We start from the raw sequence: 12,681 nt of genomic DNA, 5'->3' as shown, positions 1-12,681 counted from the left end.
ACCCTGGCCTGGCATCTCTGTTCAGCGTTCCACTCGAGCTGTCCTGCCTCCAAAGATAGGCGTCGGATTCCTGCTTCCCCCCAGACAGGGGAACAGAGCTGCCCCCACTCACCCCACCCCACCCCCGTGCTGCCTCTGGTGCCTCTTAGACCCACAGCCTTTCGCAGCCCCTGGAGATGGGGAGCACCCTCATTTTACAGCCAGGAGAGCTGAGGTCTCGTCAGAGTGCCTCAAGAGTCACACAAAGGCCACGGCTGGCCAGGTTATCTGACCGTCCCTTAGATCCTCCCTCCCTCCTCCACACCAGGTGGCTTTGTCCATAATGGGACCCCTCTGCCTCCCTGGACACACACAAGAAGCCAGCACCTCTTGGCCCCCTGGCCCCAGCACTTCCCCCTAAAACCACAGAGGAAAATGTCCCCACATGCCCCCTGAAGGCTCATCCCCTGAAAGCCCAAGCACAGACTTCCCATTCTTCCAAGGACATGAGTCCAACTTCCTAAGCCTGCAAATGTGACCTTGCTCCTCCATGAGATCAAAGTCCTAGCCTTGCCCGTTCCCCGGCCCCAATCCCCAGCCCCAAGGCTCGGGCTGGCTACATCTCTGGCTTGGATTCATTCAGTGTACCTAGGTGCCCCTGTCCTACCCCCACCGTGCCTGCCCCAGCCATCTCCTGGTCCCGTCTCACCTTCAAAGAGCCCCCAACCGTGCCCCCCCCCCCCCCCGCCCCCTGCTCTGGGACAGGGCACAAGAATGGATTCGCTTTGCAACCCCCTCCCCCAGCCTCCCACCCTCCAGCAGGCCTTACCTATGCCCTTCAGGCAGGGGAGGGTGCCCCGGGCTGGGCTGCTGGGCTGGAGCCCTTTCCCCAAGCACCAAGCTGACAGGCTTCGGAGGGAGGTGCAGAGACTCCGAGCAGGAAAGCCCGCACGCACTCCCAAAGAGGCTGCTGAGAAAGTTGGAGTAGGTGTGTCCCAGCCCAGGAGGAGGAGGAGGAAAAAGGAGGTGGGAGAATTGAGGCGGATCATCCCCTCCTGCCAGCTCCCTGTCTCACGGAGAGGGAGGGAGGAAGCCAACTGGTTTGTGGCCCAGAACTCACAGTGGGGAATCGAGTCATGGAAAATGAGGGCTGGAAAGTTGCTGAGAAATCAGGCCCATTTCCACCTCCCTCCTCCGGCTTCCAGAAGGATAAACTGAGGCCCTAGGCAGGTAGTAGTCACGCAAGGACACACAGAGACCGTGAGGGGCCTGGGGAAGCTCTCAGCCAGTGTTCCCCACAGTCCTCCCTGACACGCAGCCCTGAGATCCCCCCAGCCTCCCAGGCCTGGTTCAAAACGCTAGCACTGCCACCCACGAGCTCAGTAACCTTGGGTGAGTTACTGAGTCTGAGCCTCAGTTTCCTTTTTTGAAAAGATGGGGATAATAATAACTCCTATCTCACGGGCTTGTTATGAGGATCAAAAAAAAGATAAAGGTTAAATGGATGTCACTTAGCAGGAAAGTCTCCCATAAAAGGTAATTCTTCTTCTCACTGTGATTAGCTGTGAGTTTTTCCAGAAGCGACTTAACCTCCCCAAGCTCCAGTTGCTCCATCTGTGAAATGGGGGTAAGAATAAACACCGGCTTCATAAGGTCGTGCAGATTCACGGGACGGATCATGCATGGAAAGTGCCAAGCCCAGTGTCTGCCTCTCGCTAGGAGGCAAGACAGCTTAGCCTCTGTACGATTTATGGGGCGCCTCTCTGCCCTGGCTCCCCAGGTGTCTCTGCCCTGGCTCCCCAGGTGTCTCGAATGTGCTCCCTGGGTTGAGAACCAGTGTTTTAAGGGAAGGGAAGAAAAGCCAGACAGGAATCAGCTCTCCCTCCATCCTCTCTCGCCGCCGTGCTTTTTAGTTACAGAATGTAATCATTTGCTTGTTTTGTGTGAGGCCCCATACTTAACACGTTTCCGGGGGCTGCACCTGGTGCTGAGGACAGAGGGGTAAATGAAATAGTTCCTGCCCCCGCCCCCAGAGCTCAAAACGGCTCTGCAACCGTCTAACCCAACCCTCCCCACCCAGGGATGTGCATCCCCTCTGCAGCTTCCCTGGCGAAGAAGTGAGTCTTTGCTTGCACACCTCTAATTACAGGGAGCTCATTACCTCCCTCCACAGTCAGTTCTGACTCTTAGTGTCTCTGCCTGATGCTCCGCTGAGCCTCGACCCTTGAACCTGGTTAATAAGCAAGAATGCTACGTATTGTTACTGCTATTGTTCTAAGCTCTGTGACCCAAGGCAGACGACTTAAATGAGCTAAGTCTGTTTCCTCAACTCCTGGGGCTGCTCAGAACAGAGCTATTTTCTCTGCCATGTGACCACAACCGAGGCCTAGTTCTGTGGCTAGGACGTGCTTTTCTTAGAAGTTCTGGCTGGACCCTAAGGATAAGTGGAATCATTAAGGTTCTGGTCTTGGTGCTTATGAGGGAGTAATGAGGCTCTTGGCTCCTTTCCCAGCTCTCGGAAGGTATTCATTCATGGAGCTGCTGCAGCCACTGTGAGCCACACCCTTGGGGACCTGTCACCAGCATTATGGATGACCACAGTGCCAAGCAGGCTGCTGTGGTATGTTGCCCAAGACCTCCAGAGGAGCTCCCCGGCCGGGGAGGGGAGTCTCCCAGGCCTCTCTCTCCTACCAGCTGCCTCAGCCCTGGAGGAGACGCCTGGGGGTGTGCAGGGTGAGGGGAGCTCCAGTGGGCAGACTAACCTGGGCGGTTATCCACTTGACTGATTGCTGCCCAGGTCTCGGAGTCTGGGCTGATGAGGCATTAACCAGAAGGAGGGTGGTGGGGTGGCCCCTGAGCCCTTTGACTAGTCATGTGTGGAGCGGCAGGCGGCTGTCTTCCCTCGGGCCCCTCTCTGGGCCAAGGCTGGCCTCCAGCGTGTCCACCGCAGCGACAGCCTGCAGCCCCGGGGTGGGGGGAAGGGAGGAAGGGACGGGGATTGGGATGGACTGCTGAACCGCATCATGACGCTGCCGTTCTTCCCCTCCGCACTTCCCCCGCCACTCCCGACCCGGGCTCGGGTCCTTCTTCCTTCTGGCCCCAGGACCCGACCAGGGGACCTGCTGGCCTCCACTGCCCCATGCACCATGGAAACCGGACTCCTCAGTGTCCCCCCAAGCATGCTTGGAAACTTCTCGTTCCTGAGCTCCTGCTTACAGCTTCCTGGACATCAAAGACTGTTCCCATCCATCTTGGTACAGCCCATATGGCACCTTCCCTCCGTGAACTCCCCGACCATGCCCCTGACCTGAGCAAGAAGTAATAATAATAACAACAATGGCTAATCTTTATGTCAGCACTCAGCTCAGCAGGGATTATCTCATTTCTCTGTACACCACCCTGGTGGATTAGGCACTTTTATCATACTCTATTTTTCAGATGAAGAAACTGAAGCTCAGAAAAGCCTTAATTACTTGCCCAAGGTCACAGGCCTAGACTAAGCTAAGTTTCAAGCTCCCATCTGTCTGAACTCCTTAACCACTGGGCTGCACTGCCCCGCGTCTGTCCCTCCTCCCTGTAGTCCTCTGGCTGAAACTCCCGTGTGACCCTCTGCTTTGTGTTCTGCCTCCGTGTGTACCTCTCTTCACTTCAGCCCCTGACCCACTCCATTTTAAATCTCCTCGGGGACAGATCTCTGTCTGACTCGATGGTTCTCAGCCAAGGCTGCACATTGGCATCACCTGGGAAGCTTTTGCCAATCCTGATGCCCAGGCCCCATCCCAGAGCAAGCACATTCTACTCTCTGGGGCTGGACCCAGGGCACCCATGTTTCCTACACGGTACCAGGCATGTTGTAGAATTAAAAGGAATTATGTCTGGGGCACTTGGGTGGCTCAGTCGGTTATGCACCCGACTCTTGGTTTCGGTTCAGGTCATGATCTCACGGTTTCGTGAGTTTGAGTTCCACATCCGGCTCTGCTCTGGCAACCGGGAGCCTGCTTGGGATTGTCTCTCTTCCTCTCTCTCTCTCTGCCCCTTCCCCACTTGCGCTGTCTTTGTCTCTCTCAAAATAAATAAAATAAAAAAGCTTTTAAAAAAATCCTTAAAAAAATAAACAAAAGGAATCACATCTGATTCTGAACCCTCTTTAGGGACCTCAGTTTCTCTACCTCAACAAAGCAGGTGTTGAACTCTGATCTTTAACTTCTACCTCTGACGTTCTAAAATTCTAATGTTCTTTTTTTTTTAATGTTTTTAACCGTTTTTGTTCGTTTTTGACAAACAGAGTGTGAGTGGAGGAGGGGCAGAGAGAGAGGGAAACACAGAATCCGAAGCAGGCTCCAGGCTCTGAGCTGTCAGCACAGAGCCCCATGCGGGGCTTGAACTCACGAACTGCAAGATCATGACCTGAGCTGAAGTCTGACGCTTAACCGACTGAGCCACTCAGGCGCCCCTAAATTTCTAATATTCTTTACAAGGATACTGTAGGCTTCCAAAGAGACACCTAGCAAATAGTCTCTGTCCACTGCCTTTACCTGCCCGAGGAAAGCTGTATTGCCTTTGTGGACTGGGTGAGCTCTTTCTCCTCCCTCCTAGGTTTTCCTTTCTGGAGCAATCCGTCCACATTCGCTGTGGGGCAGAGAGTATAAGTGGGGTACCTGAACAGTAATAAAATCTCTGACTAGGTGGCAAACTCCAGGGCACCTATAAAGTCTGAGAGCACAGATCATATTATCTTCATGTTTAACAGACGGAACGAACCCTTTTGGCTCCTTTTGGGGTGTCCTAAAGTCTCAGGTTTCTTCAGCACAAACCATAGACGCAAATCATCTGAGACAGACAGCACATCACAGATGTGTGTGCAGGGTCAGCTGACCAACATGTGGGTTGGCCCAGGGCCGAGGGGTTCCCAGGGACTAGGACTTTCGGTGCTATGACCAGGACAGTCCTGGGGAAACAGGAATGGCGGTCACCCAGTGGAGGGAAACGTGGCGTCACCACATCACCCACAGGTGTCGCATACCCAGAGCAGGTCCCTAGTGAGTAGGGTCCACCTTGGAAGACCAGTCTTCTTGAGAGAAGATTCAGCTCACGGGGGACAGTTGGCTGACGGACTGGCTCCTTTAAGACAACACTTCGATGAACTTGAAATGCAAACTGGCATTTCCACGGCTGGGGGCCCTTCCATCACACTGCCTTCTCTCTGGAGAGGGTCGCACAGCAGGATGGGAATGAGGCAGGGAGACAAGTACAGAATGGAGATCGTGAAGTCTGGCCTATGGACCTGTGGACAGGAAAGGCTCCAGAGGCCTGGCTATCAAAGGGACACGATGCCTTTAAGGAGGATGAAGTCATCGGGGGCCCAGGCCACCTGGCTCTGTGAGGGCTGCAGCCTGCCGCCGAGAGGGAGAAGCAGAAGGTGGAAGGCAGGTGGGCCGTGGGGGCTGAGCCTGGGATGTCAGCTCTGTAGCGGACAGACGGGACCCAGCAGGAGTTGGAACAGCCAGCCCTGGCGTTGCCTGGGGTGCTCGGGAATGTAATCAAACACTCAGCAGACCTGCTGGCCACGGGCATCTGGGCACCACCGGGTTCTCCAGCTCATCCTGACCCCCAGCTGGCAGTTCTGACAGGCTCCTGCCAGGAGAAGCGTCCGGCCTTGTTGGCCAGGCCGGTGAGCATGAGCAGCTCACCTGCTGCTCATCCAGCCCGCGGTCGGCCCGCCCCAGGCTGGCGCGGGCAGGTGGGGCTCTGACTCTGAGAGCTACTGGAGCCAGGCTGGCTGGTTCCGTGGCCTTGTTTAGGTCACCCCAACAGGAAGCTGGGATGGGGCGGGGGGAGTCACTCTGAGGTCTTGAAACACAACCTCTGATGTTATCCCCAACCTCACCTGCCCCCAGACTTGGGGCCCGGATGTGGCCCTGACCAGGGAACCAGTACAGCTCCCATGTCCCCCTTTCCACAACCATGAACCACATTTCCAGCCTCATCCCCCATTTCTCCCTCTTGTGTAGTGACAACAGCAATAATCATAACTGCGATAATAATAACTGGCGTGTGTTATAATTTATTAAGTGCTCGGCCAAGCATCATCTCCTTTGCTCCTCAAATAAATCTTCCTGATGCGATACTATTATTTCCATTCTCATTTTGCAGAGGAAGGAACTGAGACTCAGAGAGTTTAAAGTGACTTGTCCACGGTCGTCCTGCCCTTAAAGGGCAGAGGGGAGATTTGAACTAAGTTAATCTAGTGCTTCTAGCCTCCACCCTGAGGTTATGCTCCAACCAAATCACGGGATTTGCATCCCTGGGCTTGCCACCCGCATTTAGGAAGGACTCGATTCAGTGCTCCGGCTGTCTCTGTCTTGGAAACCTCAATAGCTTGGAATGAGGTTCTGCTCAGCATCCTTTTGCCCTAGGCCCTGTAGGGAATGCGTCAGCCAGCCCACTCTTCCTCAGCCCCAGCCCCGCACCCTCTGTTTGCTCTTGCCTGGCCTCTGTCCAGACTGCCATCCATCACGCATCTACTGGTCCATCACAAGGCTGCCTGCTCAGGGACATCTCTTAATCTCCCCCAGCGGGCCTCCCCACAAACTGCTAAAGGGTTTCCGGGCCCTTGTGGAGCAGGCTGTCCTGTTCTGGTCTCACCATGAGGTCAGGGCAGGATATCGTGTGGTCCTCACCCCACCCCGCCCCCACCTCTGCTGTATTTGTCGGGGGGAGTGGAGCACACAGTGAGGTTTGGATTTGAAATTAGACAGTAGATTCCAACCCAGCTCTGCCATCGCATGTGTGCAGTTGTGTGGCCCTGGACAAGTTACTTCACCTCTCTGGGTAGCAATCTCCTCATCTGTCATCTGGAGGTGGTAATGGTTCTTATCTTGTAAGGGTTGTTGGGACTCAATTAGGGATGAATCGGTAAAACACTATGCAGCGTGCCGGAGGCAAAAAAATGGTAGTTTTCTAGATCGGTTTGGTGTCTAATTCATCTGTGAGTTTCCCATAGCTCTTCGCACCGCGCTAATGAAACGTGATAGGTGCGGAGGATGAATAGATGCCAACTCCTTTGGAAGGGCCGCGAAGCCCTGCACGTAGAGAAGTAGGATGTGGTTTTACAGATGAAGAAACTGAGGCCTGATGAGACTTGCTGGCCGGCTCTGGGCCTCACAGCCCTCCCTCACTCCACTGTCAGTGTATGCGTCCTGCCAGGTCACTTCAAGGCCAGCAGGGCAGAGGCCCTCCTGAATTCCAGAGGCAGGGCTGGCAGCCGACCAGCCCTGTCTCCCCCCTCCCCCGCCAGCCACATTCCAGACATTCCACCCAGGTAAGGAAGAGGCCGGCCCAAGGGAGGGAACCCCGGAACAGAGGCCCAGAGGCCGAGGGGCCTAGACAGGCGGCAGGGAGAGAGGCCAGGGTCTCCTGGGAGTGGGGATTGCTGGCCACTCTGGGTTCCTCAGCACCCCAGGCCCTTCTCACAGGCCAGGCCTTAGGCCCGCCTGAGGCTCAAGATGCAGAGAAGTTTGCTCAGGGAAAAGAGACTAGTAACACAGTGGTTTTCTAACTTCAGATTTGTCGGAATCATCTGGCCTGAGTGGGGGTGGGGTGTTAAAAATGCACATTCCAGGGGGCACCTGGGTGGCTCAGTTGGTTAATCAGTTAAGTGGTTAAGCCAACTTGAGCTCAGGTCATGATCCCACAGTTTGTGAGATCAAGCCCCACATTGGGCTCTGTGCTGATGGTGCAGAGCCTGCTTGTATTCTCTCTCCCTCTCTCTCAGCCTCTCTCTTTCTCTCTCTCTCAAAAATAAATAAGTAAACTTAAAAAAAAAAAAAAAAAGCACATCCCAGGCCCCACCCCCCATTACGGAGGGGCCCAGGATTCTGCTTCTTAAATGAGCCTCCAGGAGGGTGCACAGCCAGGTTTAAGAGCCACTGATTCAGTCCACTACATAGGTGATAGATGAGGAAGCTGAGGTCAGGAGACAGAAGGGATTGCCTACACTTACCAGCACCAAGGCTGTCCTCACAGGAGCCACTGCTCCTTCTGGAAATAGGCAGGGCTCAGATGCAAATCCAAACCACACGGGGACAAGGGAATGCAGAGGGGTGAAAGGCTGGAACAGTGAATCTCAAAGAAAAGTTAGAAAGATGGACAATGTTTGCCCTTCTGGCCCCACCACTGTCCTTTGTGTCCCCTCCCCCACAGAGGCTGCCAACTGGCCTAACTCAGAGGTGCACAGATCCCCAGCCCCTTCCACTTTGCTCTGGAAATACATTCACGCTGCCTCCATATCCAGTTCCCCAGTGGTTTCCTTTTCTGGTCACTGTGTATAAGAGAGAGCACCACCTTGGGTAAAACATCCCAGGGTCAGATATCAACTCAGTCGCTGCCGTGCTGTGTGGAGTTAGGCAAGTTCCTTACCCTCTCTGACTCCCACGTGACTCATTTGTACAATGGTGGGCTAGACTAGCTTTCCTCAAAATGTAATTCATGGATCAGCTCCACAGAAGCCCCCAGAAACTTTGCTGAAATGCAGATCCTCGCACTTCCAACCAGATAAAATGGGCAAACGAATTTGGAGACATCTTATTTAAATTTTGCATTTACATAAGTAATACATGGTAATTTTCCTTGTGAAATAATAAAACATTACATGGAAGGTTAAAGCCCTCTTTGTTACTACCACAAATACCTACTGCAAAGGCGACCAGTATAATCATCTAGGTGTGTGACCTTTGTAGATATTTATATCCATACATAGATATTCCAGAAGGAAATATATAGCATTTGGGGCCTTTTATTTGTCTGGGGAAGGAGAGTGGTTGTGAAAATCGCATCTTGTGTGTCATTCCACGACTTACTCAGCAGTTTGTCGTGGGGTCTTTTCGTGGAGTTCACACAGATCCACCCATGCTTGGAGCTCTCCAGGTCATTCTGGGGCTCACTCGAGTTTGAGAACCACTGAGCTAGATAAACACTGACATCATACCTTATGAGTCTGATTGTAACGTAGAGAAGGGGCAGAGTTAGCAGGATATTTCCCAGGGATGAGGGGAAGTGTAGCCTGACTGGAGAGTCTTGGGGCTGGACTCCACTGCTCAGGTAGGGCCCCCCACTTTCCCTTCCCTTCCTCCTAGGTCCCCTCCACTTCCCTTCCAGGGCCTGTACTTTCGGGCCACGCCCCCCCTTCCCTTGCCAGCCCCCGGTCACCCTGATGTCATCTGTGCAGGCAGGGACTGACTCAGGCTCTTCTACCCCCCAGAAGGCAGCTCCCTGTGGCTCGTGATGAAGCCAGACTGGTTTGACCCGGTAAGGTAGATCGTGCTTTCCCAGTACCTCCGCTCTGGGGAACTTCAAGCACACACCATGTGGCTCTGTGGGGAATTCAGGAGCTGTCTAGGTCTAGAGTAGTGGCAATCTCTTCACTGTCCTCAAGGCTCTGCCATAGCTGTGGGACCTTGAGCAAGCCCCTGTCCTCAGAGCTTCCCCCTCCCCAACTGTAAAATAATCAGTAATCTCTATGCCTGACAAGCACATCTTTCAAGCAAAGCTATGCGAGTTTTGTTGAATGAATACAAGTTGAAAAGTCCTTTCCAACTCCCAAGGACTATGAATTTAGGGCCACCATTATGAATAAAATTCTTACCGCGTGCGTAGCTCTAGACTGGGAATGGATATGGAACCCTGGAAAAGAATTGATGCAAACATCTCAGCTAGGAGTCCAGTCATCCAGTCAATCAATATTTGCCTAGAGTCTAGCATAGGACAGGAATGGAAGAACCAGGTGAAAGCAGTCAAGAAAGGTGTGTAAGCAGTCAAGATTGTGTGTAAGAAGGGGGGTACCTGGGTGGCTCAGCTGGTTAAGCATCCAACTCTTGGTTTCGGCTCATGATCTCATGGTTCATGAGTTTGAGCCCCATGTCGGGTTCCATGCTTGCCGCGCAGAGCCTGCTTGGGATCCTCTCTCTCCTTCTCTCTCTGCCTCTCCCCTGCTCGTGCTCTCTCTCTCTCTCTCTCTCTCTCTCAAAATAAATAAATAAACTTAAAAAAAAAAGAAGAAAGGACAAGGGGTCCACTCACAAGCATGGGGGTCAGGAGAGAGGCAAGTGGAGATTGCGTTCACACAGAGTATGGATCCTGCAGAAAGGTCAGAGGAGAAAAGCATTCAGTGGGAAGATGAAGTCTACTGAGAGTGGAAGCAACAGATACAATACGTACAATATGGAGAGTGTAACAGACTCTGAATAAATGTTTGCTAAACTGAATAGAGAGATTGTTACAGAGACCAACTCATGATAAATGGATACATAGAAATAGATGAGTTTATTAAATAGATAAGGGAAATAAGCAGATGAAAGTAAGTTAGCAAAGCATGGATGGACGGACACAGAGATGGATGGGTAGATGGATGGATGGATGGATGGATGGATGAGTGGTTGGATGATGGATGAATGGATGGGCAAGAAGAGAGGTAGATAATCTTGGTCCAGGATTATTGGATTTTGAATCACATGTCTATGTTTAGATTTGGGCCCCTCTGTTTATTGACTCCTACTGGCCATGTAACCAATGAGGGGGTTGTACTAAAAACAGAGATCATCAGTCCAGTGTGCCACCTTCCCCAGGAAATTATGAGAACTGCCTGAAAGACTAGCTGAGACAAAGCCTTGCCTAAAACCGCATGCAGGGGCGCCTGGGTGGCTCAGCCGGTTAAGCGTCCGACTTCGGCTTAGGTCATAATCTTGCTGTCCGGGAGTTTGAGCCCCGAGTCGGGCTCTGTGCTGCCAGCTCGCAGCCTGGAGCCTGCTTCAGGTCCTGTGTCTCCCTCTCTCTCTGTTCCTCCCTGTGCAGGCAAGGACTGCCTTCAGCATAGGGAATAGAGCCAACGATACCGTAACATTATCTGACAGTGGCAGATGGTGGCTATACCAGCGGTAAGCATGGAATAATGCGTAGAGAAGTTGAATCACTATGTTGTACCCCTTGGAACTAATGTAAGATTGTGTGTCAGCCATACTCAGATTTTAAAAATTAAAAAAAAAAAAAAAAAAAAAGAGTGACTGATAGAGGAATCGATGTAGGACCCGGAATTTATATGACATACTGTAGATCCTACTCCTCCGAGTGAGTTGAGTAAACCGAGGGCCTGGTGTGTCGGGGCAGCCTGAGGCCTGTGTCTGGGCCACACGCTTCTGCCGCGCCATCCAAAGCATGCCATCCTCCCTGACACAGCCCCTCTACTGTGATGCTCAGCTCTGCTTCCCTCTTCAGAATCACCCTGATAATCCAGCCTCCAGGGCAGCGTCCAGAGCCCAGCAAGAGCAGAATCACCTGGGTGCCTACTGACAAGCGTGGCTTGTGGGTCCCCTCCCCTGTCCCCTGAATCAGAGGACTTTGATGTGCCCAGGTTAAGGAGAGCCGGCTGGGCGCCTTGCACACAGCGACTGGTCGATAAATAACCTCTTCATTTTGCAGCTGCTTTGCTCGTCCAGATTCATTGGTTCGAGTATGGTGGGGTTGAGGCTTGAACACAGCTCTCCCGCTGCCTATTCCGGGGCCCCTGCCAGTGCCTCCCTCCCCCCCCGCCCCCACCACCCGAGGCAAGGAAATGGCCCAAATGGCCTCTCGATGGCCCTCGGCTCTAAGATTTCAGACCCCTCAACAACTGCCTGACCCAGGCTGCGGATTTCAAGCTAAGCCCACTGGCTTTCTCCAGGCTGCTGCTGGGATCCTTGAAAACCCAGGGATAAGGGAGGCCTAAGGGAGATAAGTGGTTCTTGTTCCTCCTCCCATTTGGCTGCCACCCAGATGAAGGCCACTCTGATGCTTCTAGTAAAGTCCCAGGCATGGAGCCATGGGGCCTTGCAGGAGAAGTACTTGTAGAAACACCAAGGTTGTTTCCCACAGTTGTTCTTGGCCCTAGCTGTTCATTGCAATCACCTGGGGGGGGGGGGGGTGCAGCTTTACAAAATATTGCTCCCTGGGCCCACCCCAGAGATTCTGAATTCATTGGGATGAGGTGCAAGCCTGGGCATCCGACTCTTCAGACTCCCTAGGTGGTGCCAGTGTGGAGCCAGGATTAGGAAGCAGGGCTCAGAGGCATCCCCTCTCCAGGGATTTGCTGTGCTTTCCAGCTGGAGTGCTAAGCATTGAATCCGCATTTTCCAGATGGGGAAAAGGAGACTCAGGAACCTTGGGCAACATGTCCCAGAGCACATAGTGGGCTCCTTAAAAGGTGGGGAAACCAACCCCGCCTACCTGGTGCAGAAGGGGAATTTAATGCGCGGGTACGAGCCCAGAGACCAAGAAGGCAGGGGTGACTGTCAGACCGCCCCCAGAGAGAAGAACCAGGAATGAGGGGACAGTCCACTCAGGCTGTCTCCCCCTCCCCCCGGAAGGACGCCCCTCCTCTCAAGATCCAGATTGCTTACGGGGGTGGGGTTGGCTGAACTTGGGTCCCTTGCAGGGCTGGGATGAGGGGAGGCTGACCCTGTGCTTGTCTGACCCTGAGAGTGAGTGCATCCTTAAATTTTGCCCCCTAGGTGACTTAGACCTTTGGTGCCCGTCACCCTAGCGCTAGGCCAGGCCTGTACTTAGAGGGCACTCGGAGTGACTGCCCACTGAGACCACATCAAATGCGTACTGGATGCCTCCCCAAAGGACATGTGGATACTGTTAGTGAGAGGAGGGAAATAGATGCTGGGC

The 12,681-nt window shown here is 53.3% G+C and overlaps 1 protein-coding gene across 1 annotated transcript in view; it reads right to left on the bottom strand.

The window, feature by feature from the left end:
* Positions 1-937, bottom strand: part of FAT2 (FAT atypical cadherin 2) — an 84,161-nt gene extending 83,224 nt beyond the window's left edge. The window contains exon 1 of the mRNA XM_047850082.1: positions 809-937. The gene's annotated coding sequence lies outside the window, so the exon portion shown is untranslated. The remainder of the gene's footprint in view (positions 1-808) is intronic.
* Positions 938-12,681: the final 11,744 nt, after the last annotated feature.

The sequence above is a fragment of the Prionailurus viverrinus genome, chromosome A1 (genome assembly GCF_022837055.1).
Source record: "Prionailurus viverrinus isolate Anna chromosome A1, UM_Priviv_1.0, whole genome shotgun sequence".
NCBI classification, from domain to species: Eukaryota; Metazoa; Chordata; class Mammalia; order Carnivora; family Felidae; genus Prionailurus; species Prionailurus viverrinus.
The sequence above is the reverse complement of the archived record's forward strand: the minus strand, read 5'-3'. Positions and strand labels throughout refer to the sequence as shown.